Genomic DNA, 21,907 nt, shown 5'->3' with positions numbered 1-21,907 from the left:
TACATCCAAACAAAGGAATGTACCTCTTAACAGTATAAAAACTGCCCACGGATACACATGACGACAGAAATGGCTCCTAAAATAGTTATCCTGAGTGAAAAAAGCAAGACACAAAATGGTACATACTATATGATCCAGTAATACAAATCCCAGAAATGTAAGTTAATCTATAATGACTAAAAAGCAGATGAGAGGTTGCCCGAGAATGGACGCAGTGCAGGGATAAACTATGAAGGGGTACCAGAAAAGTTTTGGGGAGATGCAAATATCCTGTATCCATCTGTAAAAGCTCATTGAAGGGTTCACTAAGAAGGATGCAGTTTGCTGTATTAGAATTACGCCTGTGGGGTTTCCCTGGCAGTCCAGCCGTTAAGACTTTGCCTTTTAATGCAGGGCGTGAGGGTTCGACCCCTGAAAGACTGAGCATAGCACAGAAGCAAGACTGCACCAGATTCAGTGAAGACTGTAAACCCTGACCAGCAGTAACACGGAGAGAATTACACCTGCAAAGTATTGGAGGGGAGAGCCCTCTAGACAACGACGACAATCTCAGGCTATGGTTGTGCATGTGTCTAGTTTTCCTTGTGTTTTCTGCCAAGTTTTGGTTTATATACTTTGAAACTTTTATTATTTGCTTACAAATGTAAACATGGTGGCATCTTTGAGAAAAATTGAATCATTTATCAATGTGAATTTACTTTATTCTTGGTAATTTTTTTTCTTTAAGAGCAAATTTTGTCTAATATTAATATAGCTATATCTACCATATGTTTTGCTAGAATTGCACCATGTATCTTTCAGTTTATTTCAGTTCAGTAGCTCAGTCGTTTCCAACTCTTTGCGACCCCATGAACTGCAGCACGCCAGGCCTCCCTGTCCGTCACAAACTCCCGGAGGTTACACAATCTCATGTTCACTGAGTCGGTGATGCCATTCAACCATCTCATCCTCTGTCATCCCCTTCTCCTGCCTTCAATCTTTCCCAGCATCAGGGTCTTTTCCAATGAGTCAGTTTTTCAAATCAGGTGGTCAAAGTATTGGAATTTCAGCTTCAATATCAGTCCTTCCAATGAACACCCAGGACTGGTCTCCTTTAGGATGGACTGGTTGGATTTCCTTGCAGTCCAAGGGACTCTCAAGAGTCTTCTCCAACACCACAGTTCAAAAGCATCAATTCTTCGGTGCTCAGCTTTCTTCACAGTCCAATTCTCACATCCATACATGACCACTGGAAAAACCATAGCCTTGACCAGATGGACCTTTGTTGGCAAAGTAATGTCTCTGCTTTTTAATATGATGTCTAGGTTGGTCATAAGTATATCTCTTTATGTTCTTTAAAATTTTTTCAACTTTTTAAATTTTTAATGCAATTTTTAAAGGTTACTTTCCATTTACAGTTATTACAAAATATTGGCTGTATTTGCCATATTGTGCAATACATCCTCAAGCCTGGTTTACACCCCATAGCTGGTGCCTCCTGCTCTCCCATCCCTATATTGCCCTCCAACTCTCCCCTCCTCTGAAAAACCACCAGTTTGCTCTCTATACCTGCGAGTCTGCTTCTTTTTTGTTGCAAATTTTTAGATTGCACATGTAACTGATATCATACTATGTTTTTTTTCTCTGACTTATTCTCTTAGCATAATACCCTCCAGGTCCATCCATGTTGCTGTAAGTGGCAACATTTCTTTCTTTCTTTCTTTCTTTTTTTTTTATGACTGAGTAGCATTCCAGGGTCTATACACACCACATCTTCTTTATCCACTCATCTACTGTCGCTCTTAAAACCTTGCATTTTTTAGTAGGATTTTTTGTACTTGATACCATCACACTGCAGCAAGAACAAATCAGGCATTGCCTGTCTTACAGCTGAAGAAGGGTATTTGTGAAGGCAACTTAACTTGTCCTCCTAACTCAGCAGTGATTCTGGCATCCTGCTCAGTACAATGAATCCTGTTAGGCAAGCTTACCTCTGGTTGTCCAGAAAGTTCCATTTTCGCCTTAACTTAAACTCTGCTTCAGCTCAGGGACGTTGGCTTAAGGAAGGTGGTGGTAGGTGAGTTGTGGTGTGGGGTTTCTTTTAGGGGAGCCCATAAGACAGAATGTGTCACACATTACATCTCTCTTAGCCTGTGCTCACACGTCAGACTTGACCCTCATAATAAATGCTGGTGGGGGTAATCTTTGTACCTGTCACCTCTTAAAGACATGGAAACTGAGACTCAGATAGGTTAAGGAGTTTGCTGGAGGGCATGCCTGCTGCAAGCTTGCCTGATGTTACTCTCAAACACTGCTGGGATCTTAGGATGTTCATTGGAAGGACTGATGCTGAAGCTGAAACTCCAATACTTTGGTCACCTCATGCGAAGAATTGACTAATTGGAAAAGATGCTGATGCTCGGAAGGATTGGGGGCAGGAGGAGAAGGGGACAACAGAGGATGAGATGGCTGGATGGCATCACTGACTTAATGGACATGAGTATGAGTGAACTCCGGGAGTTGGTGATGGACAGGGAGGCCTGGTGTGCTGCGGTTCATGGGGTCGCAAAGAGTCGGACACGACTGAGTGACTGAACTGAACTGAACTGATCTTAGGATGGGTTACATGTGGCAGCTCTGTCCAAAAGAAAGATGAGGTGAGCTGCATATGGAATTTAAATTTTCCTGGTAGCCTTTTTTAAAAAAAGTAAGTGAAATTTCAAAAAAAAAAAAAAAAAAATCTATTTCTGTACTTTTCTTTTGATAATCTGCTTTTTTCCCTGTGGCTGTTTTAAGAGAGCTGCACTTTCTTTGGTGTTTTGTGGTTTCATGATGACATTTCTAAATGTGTTCTCATTTATTGAGTCTGTTTTGCTGAGTTCTGGAAAATGATCAGCTATTACCTTAATTATTACCTTTAATTATCACCTCTAATTATTACCGCTGTCCTCTTTACTCTTCTGAATCAGTCCCCTTTTGGAACTGTGATAAAAAGTACGTTAGCTCTTCTCTCTGTCATCCATCTCTTAACTCTCTACCATGTTTTCCAACTTTTTGTCTCTGCATGCTGGCAAACTTTCTGGTGTATTTTCTAATTCACTAAATCTTTTTCAGTTGTGTCTCATTTTCTCTTCACCCCTCAACTAAATTATTATATTTGTCTCTTATGTTTCTTTTATACTATTTATTTCTTTCTTTTTCAAGTTTTCTTGGTTTATTTTTATAGTTTTTCTTTCTTGCAGATGTTTTAAAATTGTCTTTAATATTAATATCTTTAAACAGAGTAAGCATATTTGTCTTATTTCTGGATTTGATCATCTCAATATCTCAAATATTTTGAGGTCTGTTCTGTAATTTTATCTTTCTGCAGATTATTTTTCATGGTGCCTTATTCTTGGGTTCAGTTCAGTTCAGTTCAGTCAACTCAGTCATACCCTACTCTTTGCGACCCCATGAACCACAGCACGCCAGGCCTCCCTGTCCATCACCAACTCCCGGAGTTTACTCAAACTCATGTCCAACGAGTCGGTGATGCCATCCAGCCATCTCATCCTCTGTCGTCCCCTTCTCCTCCTGCCCTCAGTCTTTCCCAGCATCAGGGTCTTTTCAAATGAGTCAACTCTGCATCAGGTGGCCAAAATATTGGAGTTTCAGCTTCAACATCAGTCCTTTCAATGAACACCCAGGACTGATTTCCTTTATGGTGGACTGGTTGGATATCCTTGCAGTTCAAGGGACTCTCAAGAGTCTTCTCCAACACCACAGTTCAAAAGCATCAATTCTTCGGTGCTCAGCTTTCTTTATAGTTCAACTCTCACATCCATACATGACCACTAGAAAAACCATAGCCTTGACTAGACAGACCTTTGTTGTATTTTTATCTTATTAGTTTTACTGTGGACTTCTCAATGTTTCTTGAAAAGTTACTTTTTAATGATTTTTTGAGGCCTAAGATTAAGGTGCCTTCTTGCAGAGACAATCTGCCTTTCTTCCTGCAGACTTCACCAACCAAGTTTGTAACTCGACATTGACAGGCTGCCCAAATAATGTAATCCAAACTTTGGGCCGTCCCAGGATATGGTTTTGGTGACCACAGCTTCTCAGGGACTTTCTCTGCCCTCTGATCTTTTCTATTTACACAGTGTTGTGGCGGCAGCCTTCCCTGCAGTCTCCTGAGCGATGCATGTGGGGTGGATAGGGGACTTATTTTTGATTAGTTTTTACCCTGGGATGAGCCCCACAGCACCCAGATAATGAGAGGTGGGTCTCCTTGCAAACTTACCACCGTTAGTGGACTCTTGGCCCTAGCTTTTACAAATCAAAGTGATTCAGTCATAATTATACATGAGTGTGTGTGTGTGTGTGTGAGAGAGAGAGAGAGAGAGAGAGAGAGACCTCTCTCCTGAGCCTTCCCCCTCCATGCCCCCCTCCAGATAGTCACAGAGCACCAGGCTGGTTCTCCACTAATTCTATTTCACACATGATAGTGTAAATATGTCAATAACACTTTCTCAATTTCTCCCAGTCTCTCCTTTCCCCACTGTGTCCACAAGTCCATTCTCCACGTCTGCATCTCCACTTCTTCTCTGTACATAGATTCACTCATACTATTTCTCTAAATTCCATTATATATGTGTTAATATACATTATTTATTTTTCTCTTTCTGACTTGCTTCACTCTGTATAATAGGCTCTAGGTTCGTCCACCTTACTACAATTGACACAAATACTTCTGACTGTCTCATTTCCCGGGTCCAAATTTAACCGAGTTCAGCAAATGCTCTCAAGGCACAAGAAGCTTGTCTTTATCTGGTTCCCATCTTCCTTTAGGTTTCAGCTTAACAATCTCTATTTTGTTAAATATTTTATTCTTTCAAGACTAGTGCAAAACAAAATACTTGCACAGTATTTTAGTTATTTCTAGCAAGTTGCTGTTTAACTGCTAAGTCATTAACTTTTGTGATCAACTCTTCTGTGACCTCAGACTGTGTAGCTTGCCAGACTCCTCCATTCATGGGATTTCTCAGGCAAGAATACTGGAGGGGGTTGCCTTTTCCTCCTCCAGGGATCGAACCCACATCTCCTGTATTGGCAGGCGGATTCTTTACCACCGAACCTCCAACAAGATTTTGATGTAAATTTATTCTGTTGTTTACTGGAAATAGAAATCTTTGGTTCTTAATCCTATGATAGGAATTGTAAACTGAATGTTAGCTAATGGAAATAGTTAGAACACATCGAACATGGATGAATAACACAGTATGGAAAAGCACCACAATGTTTTGCAAAGCATAGGAAAGACAAGTTTGGCTTGGGATGTGATTCACTTATTTCCTTTTTCAAGATATGATTTTGCAGCCTCAAAACTGGCTAGACTCTGTCACCGAGTAAAATTGTCAAACTCTTCAGCTCTGTTGGCTCAGACATAAAGAATCTGCCTGCAATGGAGGAGACCCATTTGATCCCTGAGTCAGGTAGATCCCTGGAAAAGGAAATGGTGATCCACTTTTGTATTCTTGCCTGGAGAATTCCATGGACAGAGAAGCCTTGTGGGCTATAGTCCATGGGTTTGCAAAGAGTCGGACACAACTGAGTGACTTTCACTATGAGTTCATCCTCAGTAGACTCTAACCCTAAAGCAAGTATGTCTTAGTCCACTTGGGCTGTTATGACAGAATACCACAGACTGGGTGACTTATGAGCAATAGAAAATAATCCCTTAGAGTTCAGGAGGCGGTAAGTCCAAGATTAAAGCACCTGTAGACTTGATGTTTAGTGAGAGCATGCCCCCATTCATAGACAGCTGTCTACTCCTGTGATCTTACACGGCAGGAGGGAGAAGAGAGCTCTCTGAAGACTCTGTTAGAAGGACACTAACCCCATTCAGGAAAGCCTCACCCTCATGGTCTGATTACCTTTCAAAGACCCACCTCCTAATGCCACCACAGTAGGATTTAACAAGTAAGTTTTGGGGGAACACAAAACTGCAGTCTATAGCAGTAAGAAACCCATGGGTGCCTGTGGTGGTCAGTTAGACAATGGAGGGTCAAATCTTGAATAGGGAATACTCCACTCCATCCTGTTTTATCTATAATTTTCTCTCCTACTCGAGACTAGTTGAAACACATGGAATTTAGGATAAAAAAGAGAGATTTTGATTTTGTGGTTTATTTTGAAATTTATTATTAAATACATTATTCCTGGGACATGGTAAGTTTGCAACAGACCATAGGAATAATTAATAGCTAATAGATACTAAAAGATAGGCTACAGAGAAACAAGAGAGTTGCTGTTTCACTATCATTCCATGCTAATCTGATTAAGTAGCATGAAATAGTAGTGGAAAACCTTTACTGTGGTTTGCCAACTACTGGTAGACAGAAAACAAACAAGCAATTTCTTACTTGAAATATGGGTGAATAAAAAAAAAGAAATATGGGTGAAATAAACGTTACCTGAAATAAAGCTTTCAATTTTTCATAATGAATGTGAAATTAAAAAGAAAAAAAAAAGGTTCAAATTTGCATTGTAATGGGGACTCCTGTGAGAGAATGTCAGTTTATAATGAGTGGAAAAATGAGACAAGGCACTAAAGCTTACAAATGCCTTATTGATAAAACTTAGCCTCTGTTTCCTGAATAAGAACATTTAAACCACAGTTTTTGGTGAGGAGAGAGTGGCAATAAACATGGAAGGCATCAATTTCAAATGACCTGCTTTTTAAGGTCTACCTGCTGCTTCTGATATTAACATGTTAAAAAAAAATACAAGAATGTCAATAAAACACTTCCTGTATTTCAGATACGGTTGCTGGTATTTGCAGCTCTACTAAGACATAAAAGTCAATATGAAATTTCGTGGCATAAGGTCTACAGATTGATAGAAACTGTATCTTTTGAACATCAGCCCTTATTAGTGTTCACCAAATTAATCTTTCAGAGATAATTTAGAAGAGCCCCTGTCGTATGTTAAAGTTCTAGCTTTAAAATATTAACTCAGTACAAAATAAAAATAAATGGGACATCGTGGAGTGGTTTATAGACATGGAGTCCATTTACAGCTCTCTAGAAGACTGATGAACCCAAGGAATTGGCTAATTTGAGCAGACTGCTAATGCAGGGGCCTTCTATAGGTCAATGAAAATTTAGGAATTAATCATATCAATTAACTAAGATTGGGCCTTAATTCTTAATCATATACCTGGCTTCCCTGGAGGCTCAGATGGTGTAAAGCATCTGTCTACAATGCTGGAGACCTGGGTTCAATCCCTGGGTCAGGAAGATCCTCTGGAGAAGGCAGTGAAATCCACTCCAGTACCCATGCCTGGAAAATCTCATGGACGGAGGAGCCTGGTAGGCTACAGTCCATGGGGTCGAAAAGAGTCGGACACGACTGAGTGACTTCACTTTCCTTTTCTTAATCATATTGGGATTTAATTCTTTTCACAGAAATTCCTAGTGAGTAGATAAGAGCTTTGTCACTTCTTATTCAGGATGTTACAAATAAGTAAACTTCATGTGTTGTGCTAATCTGATATGCTTAGCTAATTTTTTTTTTTTCTCAACCAGAAATGATTTTTTACTGGGCACGTTTAGTAGGAGGCCTTTTTCTTTACGTTTCCATCATCTAATGAGAAGGGCAGCTGAGGCATCAGATCCAGAGAAGGTTTCCTACTGGATCCGGGTTAGGGTTACAAAGGACTGAATATGTTTTGTCTCAGACAGGTTCAAGGATGTCTGGTCTTTGTAATGCAGATTCTTATTATGTAAATAATTTGTGTGTGCCTAAAAATAGGTTTAAATTTCTTTTTTTTTAGCATGTCCTACTTTACTTTTCTCATATTTTCTTTCTTTTCTCGCTTCCTTTCCCCTTTCCTGGTGAACTGATGATGAATAAGGCTCGTTTCTTCAATTGCCAGCCAGGCATCCTCTGCCTGACCCAAGGCTGAGCTCCTGATGACAGCATCAGGTGTGACGGATGCGGGTGGAGGAGACTCAAGTGAGAAGATGAGCCCTTTCCAAATCTCACCATAAATCTCCAAACTGCTGAACTACTGCCCACTCGTTACCTCGGTTACAGCCCACACACTCTGTCTCCTCACAGTCATAGATGCTCCTCAATAAAACGAAGTTCATTACTACTAAGGATTTTTTTTTTTTTTTTTCTTTTTTGCTTCTCCCTGGAAGGAACAAATTATTCTTGCATTGAACTTGCTGCCTACTCACGCCCAGTCTCCTTTTGTGCCTTCCCTGCATCCAACCCTGCTGCCGTCGCGTTCACTCTGTGCTGCTGAACTTACCGATTTTAATCTGTGGCGCAGCAAACGGAGGCCCGGCTGCAATATGATAGACCTTCTTTGGGAAGGACAGAGCAAGGCATCCGGCTTTCCTCCGAGATGCCTGCTTCCCTCATTTGACAGCTTTGACAAACTCCCAGCTTTTGTGCTACCAGAGCCGTGAAAGTGAATGAAATTGAAAGTCGTTCAGTCGTGTCTGACTCTTTGCAACCCCATGGATTAAACAGTCCATGGAATTCGCCAGAATACTGGAGTGGGTAGCCTTTCCCTTCTCCAGGGGATCTTCCCAACCCAGGGATCAAACCCAGGTCTCCTGCAGGCAGATTCTTTACCAGCTGAGCTATCAGGGAACAACATCTAACATAGTAAGTCAAATTTCTTCTGGCTAAAAAAAAAAAAAAAATTGTGACACTAAGGGCAAAAATAAACCATTTCTATGGATTTTTATTAACAAAGGAGTTGTTTCCAGAATCAGAAAAGGAATGCCAATAGGTGAAGCTGAGTGAATACAAGACATTAAGGAGTGGAAAGGTCAGGAGGCACTAGATCTCTAGTGTCATCTCAAATGGGTCAAAGTCAATTGTAAAATGGCCAAGACAGATTTCTCAAGTACTTGATTCTATCGATGAAGTCATCAGTTTGCAAAACATTTGGATATATATGGCATGTACCCAAAGCTAAAAGTTTTAATAATACATGCTGAGTGCGTCTGTGTATCTATAATGCACGCCATCACCAGCCCAGGACAGCAATTCTGTACTGATGTGCCATCTACACTGTCTACATCCAAATTAGCTCTGTGCAAAGAGGTGAACTCCCCGAGGCTCCAGCTGAATTTCTACTCTGGTTTCTTCAAGTCCACCAGGGCTTTCCTGGTGACCCAGCTGGGAAAGAACCCGCCTGCAATGCGGGAGACCTGGGTTTGATCCCTGGGTTGGGAAGATCCTCTGGAAAAGGAAATGGCAACCCACTCCAGTACTCTTGCCTGGAGAATTCCATGGACTATATTCCATGGGGTCGAAAAGAGTCAGAGGCGACCGAGGGACTTTCACTTTCTCCAAGTCAAGCCAACAAGCTGACTGCTTGCATGAATTTTCCAACAGAATTGTGGTCTGCAAGCAGGGTCTGTTGCTTTCCCCGAGGGTGGCAATCTCCCCAGTGTGAGGATCTCTTAAAGGTCTGCAGAAGATGGACTCAAAGTGCTCTTATTCAAAAGAGACTGACAGTTCAGAAGCAGAAGGGCTGCTGGAATGCAAGGTGAGAAGAGTGTGTTCTTGTTCCAGTGATTCAGAAAACACTTAGGGTGCCTAGTCATTCTGGTAGAGAAACAACTTCAGATTTTAGACACATAAATCAGAAAAGAAAAAAAAAAAGTGCCATAGCTCCAGTCCTATTTTTTGAATTCTAGACACAATACCTGAATCCAAAATAACGCTGCAGGAGTGGGAGGTCTCATCTCCCCAACTTTGAAGTGGCTGAATCAGGCAATTTTTGCAGGAGCATCACTATAGGGCCCCCAGAGAGCACTGTGCATTCTGGACCACTCTTGGTCTTAAAAGGGACAGCCAAATAAACAAGGGCCCTCGGAATAGAAAAAAATGCTTTTAGAAAACAACTATCTAACCTAAGCTTTCCTGACTTCCATTTTATTCTCTCCCGTTCATTTCAGAAACTTGACTTTAAACTAGAGGATATTTGCATTCAGAGAAAGGAAAAGCTTCACCTGCATGCTGTCCTTCCCATTTGGGGACAGACTGTGGCTGTGGAGCATACAGTTTGCCCTTCTCTTGACTGTTCTGGCCTGACTGTGGGCGGCCCAGTGACCCAGGCTTCTAACCCCTGGGTTTCTTTTCTTTTCTTTTCTTTTTTTTTTTTTTTGGTCCAGCGCAGGCTTCCCTGAGTGAAGCAGAGGGAAGACAGCTGTTGCCCTTTCCCCCAATTCTTGCTTAGCTTTGAGGATGAGCTGTTTGCAGGCATCAAAAGATTTCTTGGATACCAGAGGTTAAGCAAAACTTGGAGGATTTAATAGGCTAGTGAAGGGAAATGAGTGAGTGAAGTGAGTGAAAGTCACTCAGTCGTGTCCGACTCTTTGCAATCCCATGGATTAATACATTCCATGGAATTCTCCAGGCCAGAATACTGGAGTGGGTAGCCATTCTCTTCTAGGGGATCTTCCCAATCCAGGGGCCAAACCCAGGTCTCCTGCATTGCAGATGGTTTCTTTACCAGCTGAGCCACAAGGGAAGCCCTTCACAGGCTAATGAATCCTCAATTATCCACAAGCATAAGTGATTCAGATGATATGTTCATTCACTAGTGCTTTTGATCTTAAGATAAGAGTATCACTATGTGTCAGCCCAAGTTCAGTCAGTTCAGTTCAGTCGATCAGTTGTGTCCGACTCTTTGCGACCCCATGAATCGCAGCATGCCAAGCCTCCCTGTCCATCACAAACTCCCGGAGTTTACTCAAACTCATGCCCATCGAGTCGGTGATGCCATCCAGCCATCTCATCCTCTGTCGTCACCTTCTCCTCCTGCCCCCAATCCCTCCCAGCATCAGGGCCTTTTCCAATGAGTCAACTCTTCACACGAGGTGGCCAAAGTACTGGAGTTTCAGCTTCAGCATCAGTCCTTCCAATGAATACCCAAGACTGATCTCCTTTAGGATGGACTGATTGGATCTCCTTGCAGTCCAAGGGTCTCTCAAGAGTCTTCTCCAACACCACAGTTCAAAAGCATCAATTTTTTGGTGCTCAGCTTTCTTCACAGTTCAACTCTCACATCCATACATGGCCACTGGAAAAACCATAGCCTCGACCAAATGGACCTTTGTTGCAAAGTAATGTCTCTGCTTTTTAATATGATGTCTAGGTTGGTGATAACTTTCCTTCCAAGGAGCAAGCGTATTTTAATTTCATGGCTGAAATCACCATCTGCAGTGATTTTGGAGCCCAAAAAAATAAAGTCTGACACTGTTTCCACTGTTTCCCCATCTATTTCCCATGAGGTGATGGGCCCAGATGCCATGATCTTAGTTTTCTAAATGTTAAGCTTTAAGCCAACTTTTTCACTCTCCTCTTTCACTTTCATCAAGAGGCTTTTTAGTTCCTCTTCACTTTCTGCCATAAGGGTGGTGTCATCTGCATATCTGAGGTTATTGATATTTCTCCCAGCAGTCTTGATTCCAGCTTGTGCTTCTTCCAACCCAGCGTTTCTCACGATGTACTCTGCATATAAGTTAAATAAGCAGGGTGACAATATACAACCTTGACATACTCCTTTTCCTATTTGGAACCAGTCTGTTGCTCCATGTCCAGTTCTAACTGTTGCTTCCTGACCTGCATACAGGTTTCTCAAGAGGCAGCTGCAAGAGCAACTCAGTAAGGCAGACGTTATTAACATCTTCATTTTAGGGGCAGGAGGATTAATGTACAAGAAGATGGAGTAAATTGCCTAAGGTCAAACAGCCAGCAAGTGTCAACACTAGGACTTTAGCCCAAAGTTTTTTTTTTTTTCTTTCCACTCAGACATTCCACAGCCTCAAAGGAGGGAGGGGTCTTAATCCCCTCAAGAGGCCCCATACTTGCTCCAAGAATGCCAAGCATGAACCCTGACCCCAGGATGATTGCCGCTGACCTCAGCGAGTTCACAGGCAGGCTGTCTCGCTTTTCCTTTAGGGACAAACAGGTGTGTGAAAGCTCACAAAAATCTGCCAAACTCAACAGTATCTGGCCTCTGTCCTCTCTCAGGAAGGAAATTGATGACAGCCATACAGGTAGGGGTTTTCAGGCTTTAGAGGAGGGCTCAGGGAAAGAATGAGAGGATATACTTCTAAAAAAACACAATTGGTAGCTGTTTATGAGCACAGCTGTCCGGCAGAGACACCGAGTAAGTGTCTGGCTCAGTCTGTGCACAATAAACGCCAGATAATCGGTGAGAACTCTCCTGAGCGTCAGACGGTTCTGTTCCCTTGGGTGAGGGAAGGTTTAGAGGGATTTAGGACTCAGGCAGGATTGTCCAAATGCATGGATTATCCTCTCTTTCTTGTCCAGTTCTCAAGTAGGGAGCTTTGCTTTTAAGTCTCATTTAAAGTCTCACCTCCTCTCTTAAATTATTCTCATGTAGCCAAGGCAACAAAACTTAATACTCTCATTTTATCCTTTCTCTTTGTTCCAGCCTGCCTGACCTCGTCTGTTCAGTTTCCCAGTCTCCCCAAAAGAATTAACGTGGCTGTGATTACTGCTCTACTAAACTGGAAAGCTGAGAAAGCCAGTCAGAAAGTCTTCAAGGAAGGACAGCTCTTCTCATTAGTGTGGTTAGTCCGTAAGGGAGGCTATTCATTCCAAGGATGTTCCTGAAAGAAAGCGGTCAAACAGGTGGGTAGGTTTGGGAATAAAAGATGGAAGGTGTGAAAAACTGAGTACAGTTCCTGGCCCACAGAAAAGACGGAACAAAATGTCAGTTGTCTCTCCCCACAAAGCCCTACTCACAGAGCTTATGAAAATATTAAAAGACATGATGTGCGTTCGCCTGTGTTCTGAAGAGTGAAGTGCTATCTATATGACCTACTCTCAGTGTGATTCTGTGGCTGAAAGCTGACCCACGGCCTCTCCTCACAGCAGTCAGCTCCAACCTTTTCAGGCCTCTTCTCCTCGGTCCTCAAGGCTGAAGGTCGCTCTGTCCTACCTGTCTTGTCAGAGTCATCAATGGCCACACTGATGATGCTCCTAGCACCTTCGCCTCTTGGTTCCTTCCCTCTGTTACCTTGCCTCCATCCTTCCTTGGATCAGTTCAGTTCAGTCACTCAGTTGTGTCTGACTCCTCATGGATTGCAGCACGCCAGGCCTCCCTATTCATCACCAATTCACAGAGTTTACTCAAACTCATGTCCATCAAGTCCATGATGCCATCCAACCACCTCATCCTCTGTCATCCCCTTCTCCTCCCGCCCTCAATCTTTTCCAGCATCAGGGACTTTTCCCATGAGTCAGCTCTTCGCATCATGTGGCCAAAGTACTGGAGCTTCAGCTTTAGCATCAGTCCTTCCAATGAACACTCAGGACTGATCTCCTCTAGGATGGACTGGTTGGATCTCCTTGCAGTCCAAGGGACTCTCAAGCGTCTTCTCCTTAGATACTCACTGTACAATCTCAGCTGTAACCATCCTGCTCTCTGCTGCCCCTCCTTTCTCTTAGGCTGCCTCATTTCGTGTCCCTCATCCAACCACCCACTGACTCACCAGGATCCAGCATCCTTCACCCGCTCACGCCTCACTTACCCAGGTTAACTTCCAGAGCACACCATTTCAGCCAGCCCCTGGGCTCGCCCTTCACAGCCTGTGTCTCTCTTGTCGACTGAATTCTTGCAGCCTCCGTTGCATCCACACCTCCACCCAGGCTCAGAGCTACTGCCTGGGTGCTGCCCCCAGGAAGCTGTGAACGAGGACAGAGGCGTATGTGACCCAGGAACGTTTAATGACGTGATCGCATCCTCTCATTCATGACAAATTGCCTAGCAAGAGTATAAAGTTACAATTGCATCTACAGTGTTCTCGCAGGAGAGGAAGGGGTTCCCCCCAACCCCAGTTCCCCCACGTGGTCACTTCTAAATCCTACCCTGGATGATCGCAAGAGCTTGGCTGCCACCCGCCCCTTTCCTCTGAGCTTACAGGTGGGCGGTCAAGGCAGAGGAGGCACATCTGAAGGCTCTGAGGGGAGAGAGAGCCTCTGGTGGTGCTGAGTTTCCAGAAGGGAAAAGAGGCCATTGAGACTGGAGAGCCAGGAGGGGGAGGAATAAAAAGGTGTAACTCTGCAGCTGTGAATCAGCCCAGCAGGCATCGCAGGACCCGATTAGAAACTTCGACTCGTTTCTATGTGAGGTGGGAAATCATCAAGTACAGTTGACTAAAATGTTAAACTGACTAGTCTGGCTGCCATGTAGCAAAACTATAAGGACAAAAGGAGATGTTTAAGAGCAATGAGGAGGCTATTAGAGGAAGTCAAGTGAGAAATGATGGCATTTGGACTGGGACCACGAGCCGCGGAATGGAGAGTAGAGTTGCCATCTGTTTTACGGACAGAAGTGACCAGACCTGAGGATGCAAGGAGTGGGATGTACATTGGATATAAGGAACGTGAGAGAAAGAAAGGATTCAAGGATAACTTTTAGGATTTTTTGGTTTATGCAGCCAAACGGCCTTATGGAACTGAGAGACAAGCAGATGTTGGGAAGCGGGCACAGGATTAAGAATGGGTTTTGTTTTATTTTTATTTAAGCAATTTATTTTGAAGTTTGAAATGTTTATTTTTTTTTAATTGAGGTATAGTTGATTCACAATGTGTATAACAGTGATTCAAAATATATATATTCTTTTATATATATATTTTGAATATATATATTCTTTTTCAGATTCTTTTCCATTATAGGTTATTACAAAATGTTGAGTGGAATTCCACATAGTATACAGTAGGTCCCTGTTACCTACTTCTTTTGTATATAATAGTGTGTATCTATTAATCCCAAACTCCTCATTTATTCCTCCCCAACCTTTCACTCTGATAACCATAGGTTTGTTTTCTATCTCTCCGGGCCTATTTCTGTTTTATTAATAGGTTCATTTGTATCACAGACATGTTAAGTTGGAGAGACCCGTACACCCTGCAGATGATGATACCAGTGGGAGGTTGCATTTGTGAGACTGAAACCCAGACAGGAAGTTAGCCTGGAAATGTAAAATTGGGCATCATCGGTGGGTAGAAGAAACTCAAACTCAAAGGAAAAAGCAAGATAACTTAGGAGGAGAATTGTATCAGTAGAAGGAAGACTTCAGAGCCCAGGACCAAGCAGGACAGACAGCAACCGGGAAAGGTTAAATGGAGGAGGAAAAACAACAGCCTCAGGGAAAGAATGAGGAGGGGAGACAACCTGCAGAATGTGCTCGAGGTACTGGGAGGGACACGCAGTGGCATCTAAGCCTCTGTTTCTGAAGAACAGAAAGACATTTACTGAAGTTCAAGCTTTCTTCTCCTATGGCTTTCCCACACCCTTCACATCCCCAGGCCTGACTCCAGATTAAATCGAGAGATACACATTTAGGGATTCAGTCAAGGAGGGAGAATGTACATGGCAAAGAGGAAGGGAGCGCAGTCTGAAAGATCAAAAGAATCTATGGATATTTTCCATCATCTCTCTGGGTCCTGGTTTCCTAATTTTACCTTTAGGGAAGTATCGATTTCTAAGTCCTTTCTTATTCTCAACTCAAAAAGAAAAACGTGAGTGGGAGGAAGAAGGGGAGAATAGTACAGAGAAGTTCAGCTAAATGATCACTTCTTGACTAGATTATATAAACACTTAAATATAATGCACAAATCAAGAAGACTATCTTTGCCACTGTTACTAATACACTTAATATGAGTGCAAACATTGCAGCGAGCACCTTTCCTGAGACACACAGAATTCTTTTTAACTATTTTTGATTGGAGTATAGTCGCTTTACAAGGTCGTGTTAACTTCTGCTGTGCAGCGGAGTGAGTCAGCTGCCTGTAAACATACCTCCGCTCCCCTGGGGAGCGCCCTCCCTCCCCATTCCGCCCATCAGGTTCCCCATTCCGCCCATCAGGTCGCTGAGCGCCCAGCTGAACTCGCGGTGCTGCTCCGCTGCGAGGGCCCACGAGCTCTCTGTTTTACGCAGGGTTGTGTGTATACGTCAGTGCTAATCTCCCAGGCCTTCACATCCCCTTGCCCCTCCCCACCCTGTGTCCACACATCTGATTTCTACGTCCACATCTCAGTTCCTTCCCTGCAGATAGGTTCATCTATACAATCTTTCTAGATTCCACATATATGCATTAATATACAATATTTGTTTTTCTGCTTCAGACTTACTTCTCTCTGTATTACAGATGCTGGGTCCATTCACATCTCTACAGATGACCCAATTCCCCCCCTTTTCATGGCAAAGTAATATTCCATTGCGCATGTGTACCACATCTTCTTTATCCGTTCATCTGTCAATGGACATCTAGGTTGCCTAAATAAAATTGTAAGAAAGCTGATAGCCTCTGGGAACCATCTGAAAGTACTGGGAGAAGATGTCTACCACAGCACCATATACTGAATTCCTCGTATGTAAGTATAATGAGGTATACAAATGATTCAGCAAGTAGACAAGGGTTCCCTGACTTTCACTGACGTTTTTTCTCTACTTTCCCTATAACTTCCTGGAGAAATTTTCAATTTTTTTAAAAATGGAGATTTCTCTGGGCCTGGAAATGGAGCCAGTAGTTTTCTATCCAAGAAAAAGTGAAAAGAAAGTGAAAGTGAAGTCGCTCAGTCGTGTCCGACTCTTTGCGACCCCATGGACTGTAGCCCACCAGGCTCCTCAGTCCATGGAATTTTCCAGGCAAGAGTACTGGAGTGGGTTGCCATTGCCTTCTCCAGGGGATCTTCCCAACCCAGGGATCAAACCCGGGTCTCCCGCATTGCGGGCAGACACTTTACCATCTGAGCCACCGGGGAGGGGGGCTCTATCCAAGACTGTCATTGAGATAGCCTGGGATCTGTGAACAAAGGAAATAGAACTAAGAGCAAGAAAATGGGGTATCAGTGGTCTGGAGTCTATTGGAAATCGTCTTATGGCTGGAACAGTAAGTGCCGTTGCTCTCAGTTTGCTAATGCTGTGGATTGGATATGGTACTTTGGTAGAGTAGCCAAATAAAAGGGGTCGGGGACAGACCAAAGGGAAATCCTTGCTGGTTGTTTTGTTCTGTTTGTTTGGGGGTATTTAGTTGCTGCTGTTTTAGAGAACTTTTGTTTCCTTGTGGTCCTTGTGGCCCTGAGTATCCCCAGTATCCCCTTGTGGCCCTGAGTATTCGCCCTTTAGGAGCTTCCCTCTGGCACTGTTTCAGGGGCTCTCTGTGTGGCCCTTAGAATGTGGCAGAAGTGTTGGGACATTATATCCAAAGTTAGCTGGTAAGAGGCATTAGGCATAAACCTTGCTCTATCTTTTGTTTTATCACTCTGATGTCTGAGTGGCTCAGATGGTTATGAATCTGATCTGCAAGGAGTTCGATCCCTGGGTCGGGAAGATCCCCTGGAGAAGGGAATGGCTAGCCACTCCAGTGTTCTTGCCTTAAGAATTCCATGGACAGAGAGGCCTGGTGAGCTACAGTCCACGGGGCCACAAAGAGTTGGACACGACTGAGTGACTTACACACTACACTACCCTGAAGGCAGCTAGCTGAGTGATGGGAAGGCTCTCAAGGAGCTCTAAGCCACCAGGGAAGCCCAAGACTACTGGAGTGTGTAGCCTATCCCTTCTCCAGGGGATCTTCCCCACCCAGGAATCGAACTGGAGTCTCCTGCATTGTTGGTGGATTCTTCCAGCTGAGCTACCAGGAAAGCCCATATAATATGCATACATATATCTATATATATGCCCACATATATATATGCATATAAATGTATATATGTGGATACACATGCACACATGTATGTATATATATAGGCACACACATAGGTACATACCACACACACATATCACATACACATATATACACATATCCAACTTACCGAGTATCCAACACAAAAATACTGCTGTGGAGGAAGAGACGTGGTTTTTAGTGATCAACTAGCCATCTTCGCTACTTCTGGTTTGCAGTTATAATTTCCATCTTGTGTTTTTGTTCTGATAGCTAGAAGCTCATTTTGATTTCTGTGCTTCAGACTTTCTTTTTTGGTAAAGTCCACTGTCCTTCTCTAACTAGCCACGAGTCCCAGCATGCTTCTTGTCGCTTTTTCATGAGGCTCTGTGTCCCAGGCCAGGGCTCGGCGGTCACAGTGAGCAGGCTCCCTAGTGCTGCCTTTCTGAGCATCCAGCTCCTGGCTGCTTCTTCACCACGCTCCCTATAGCTTATGTTGAACTTCCCAGATGTTATCTGTAGTTGTGGACCTGTAACCTGCAGGCTAGATGCACCTGCCAGACTGGATCTCCTCTCATACCTGGGACTGTCCTTCCACTGCCCACATAGACATCTTGAGCTCTAGATCACTACATGTTCTATAATGGAAACCTAGCAAACTCAGTGACTCTTAAAAATTTGGATGGCTATAAATCCCTTTTGAGTAGCTAATTAGAACTGTAAGCTCTCTGTAGGAAAAAAAGTATGCATGTATGTATGTATGTATCAGTAGATACAAATGTTTATGTATATTTATACTATAAGAGGTAAATGGACTTTTGAACTGAATATCTAGTGACCTGCAGATCTGGGGTGGTTGAGAAGCAGGCAGACACTACAGCCATCATTGGGGATTTCCCTCCCAGCTCAATCGGTTAAGAATCTGCCTGTAGTGCAGGAGACCTGGGTTTGATCCCTGGGTTGGAAAGATCCCCTGGAGAAGGAAATGGCAACCCAGGCCAGTATTTGTGCCTGGGAAATCCCACGGACTGAGGAGGCTGGTGGGCTACCGTCCATGGGGTTGCAAGAGTCAGACACAACTGAGCGACTCATCCACCACCACAGCCATCACTACGGTGGACACCGACTGTCATCTCAGTTGTCCTTGTTGCTCAGCAGGAAAGGGACTGGAGACCTTAGTTGCCATGGGTGAAGCTAGCTCAGGGTGGCAGTTATTCAGCAGGACCAGACTCCTTTTACATGTGCTTTTAAAAATGAGCATAAAAGTAACTTTCAAAAATCATAGTCTCCAAAGTTATTTCTAGAATAGCCCGCAATGTTGTGATTACTGAACAAGGAATATATTCTATCTGTCAGCAGGGGACGATTGCCACCTTCCACTTAATGATGTCAGTGCGAACAGAGGCGTGGGCAAACTGAAAATCCCACGATCTAAACTTTTAAAGATGTATAAATAATGGGGAATGAAAAAGAGAGAATGTAATGATCTTAAACAGAGAATATTTCAGACCTTTTTAAAACAGTCATATTGCAAGTGATTTGGAAGATTGATATGAAAAGAAAAGCAAAACAAAAAAGAATGTCTGGATTTCATGGCTGTTAAAAGGAAAAAAGAAGAATCTTGTGGAGGTTTAAACTGAAGTTTTCTGAATCATTCTTTTTCACATAGAGAGTAATCAGCCTCAGTTAGATAATTCTGAGGTGAATTGGGTGAAAGCTTTTCAATATTATTTACATTGGTAATATTGTCACCCTGCTTATTTAACTTATATGCAGAGTACATCATGAGAAACACTGGGTTGGAAGAAGCACAAGCTGGAATCAAGATTGCCGGGAGAAATATCAATAACCTCAGACATGCAGATGGCACCACCCTTATGGCAGAAAGTGAAGAGGAACTAAAGAGCCTCTTGATGAAAGTGAAAGAGGAGAGTGAAAAAGTTGGCTTAAAGCTCAACATTCAGAAAACTAAGATCATGGCATCTGGTCCCATCACTTCGTGGCAAATAGATGGGGAAACAGTAGAAATAGTGACAGACTTTATTTTTTGGGGCTCCAAAATCAAAGCAGATGGTGACTGCAGCCATGAAATTAAAAGACGCTTGCTCCTTGGAAGAAAAGCTATGACCAACCTAGACAGCATATTAAAAAGCAGAGACATCATTTTGCCAACAAAGGTCTGTCTAGTCAAAGCTATTGTTTTTCCAGTTGTCATGTATGGATGTGAGAGTCAGACTGTGAAGAAAGCTGAGCGCTGAAAATTTGATGCTTTTGAACTGTGGTGTTGGAGAAGACTCTTGAGAGTCCCTTGGACTGCAAGGTGATCCAACCAGCCCATCCTAAAGGAGATCAGTCCTGGGTGTTCATTGGAAGGACTGATGCTGAAGCTCAAACTCCAAAACTTTGGCCACCTGATGCGAAGAGCTGACTCATTGGAAAAGACCCTGATGCTGGGAGGGATTGGGGGCAGGAGGAGAAGGGGATGACAGAGGATGAGATGGTTGGATGGCATCACTGACTCAATGGGCATGAGTTTGAGTAAACTCCAGGAGTTGGTGATGGACAGGGAGGCCTGGCGTGCTGCGATTCATGGGTTCACAAAGAGTCAGACACAACTGAGTGACTGAACTGAACTGAACTGAATGAGGATTAAGCCCATGGAGGATATATAATATGCATATGTCAATATTACATATTTAGGTTTTCTCATTTTGCAAACTGTTGCAAAAACATCACGTTGTATTCATGAGATTCTAGTCAGACTCCAGTGGTAGATTACCTACTCTTGTGAAACTAAGCAAATATCACAGGCTACCAGGATAGCAATGCTCATCAAAGAATTAACTTCCTAAAAAATTTCAAATAATGGAAAAGAATCTGCTTCATCCTTGACAAAGTTTAATCTTGAAGGGAGCAATTTTTTTTTTTTTTTTGCAATATAAAAGAAGAATTCTTCCCTGGTGGTTCAAATGGTAAACAATCCACCTGCAATCTGGGAGATCTGGGTTCAGTCCCTGGGTTGTGAAGATTCACTGGAGAAGGAAACGGCAACCCACTCCAGTATTCTGGCCTGGAGAATTTCATGGACAGAGGAGCCTGGCGGGTTATAGTCCATGGGGTTGCATAGAGTCGGACACGACTGTGTGACTTTCACTTCACTTCACTTATATTTTCTGTGGTAACTAGGTAAAAGCTATTTATTGAATAGATTTTGTGTAGTTATTCCCACCTTATTCAAAGTGATTTTTAAATGATTTTCTTTTAAATTTTTTTATATCTATGTCAAGAATCTAGAGCTCAATTACAGCTATGCTTCCCTTAAGTAATGTAAAAATAAGTAAGTGAATAAATGCTCTTTCTTTGCGCAGTCCTGACTTCCTTGTTAGAGAATTCTCATTCTTCCGTTTTGAGGAGAACATAAAATCCTCTTTCCCTTTCCCCAAATAATTCTCTATTTCTGCTCATGTCAATATAAGCAGGAGTAGCTCCTGAGAAAAAAGCAGTTAACATGTAGTAGAATCTCCTATTATTCACCAGCATCCAATGCCCTACACATCCAGGCCCGTGGGAGGATTACACTTCTCAATCCCCTTGCATTTGAGTGAGGCCACGTGACTGACTCCAGCCAGTGGGTGGAGGGTCAGTTACTTAGCTGAGTGTTTCATTGCCAGGCAGCTCAGAGGAGGCTTCTGCCACCACAGCAGCAAACAGCATGCGTAAAGATGGCTCTGCCATTGCTTTGGGTCCTAGGGACACTAAGATGAGCAGAGCCATGAGCCAAGGCCCAGCTAAGACACTCTGGTGAATGGCATAAGCTTTATTGTTTCAACCACTGAGATTTTGGGAGAGTTAGTTAGCACAATATAACCTAAGCTATTCTAACTAACATAGAGAGAACAATTAACAATAATTCTAATTAAACAGCTAACAATATCTCTAACACAAGCTGATGTGGATCTGCTGTATACCATGTGTCAGACACTTAAAACTACCCTGTAAGAGAATTATTAATATGATTCCTATTTTATAGATGAGGCAACTGAGACCCTGACAGATTAAATAACAAGATTACCCATTTAAGCATTATTAGAATGAGAATATGACGTTAAACAGATTTACTTCCCAGTTTAACTATTAACCAGAGTGACCTTCTATTATTCAAACTAAGCAAATATCACAGGCTACTCCCCAAACTCTACCTTCTAAGATTTCA

The sequence above is a fragment of the Muntiacus reevesi genome, chromosome 12, assembly GCF_963930625.1.
Source record: "Muntiacus reevesi chromosome 12, mMunRee1.1, whole genome shotgun sequence".
NCBI lineage: Eukaryota > Metazoa > Chordata > Mammalia > Artiodactyla > Cervidae > Muntiacus > Muntiacus reevesi.
The sequence above is the reverse complement of the archived record's forward strand: the minus strand, read 5'-3'. Positions refer to the sequence as shown.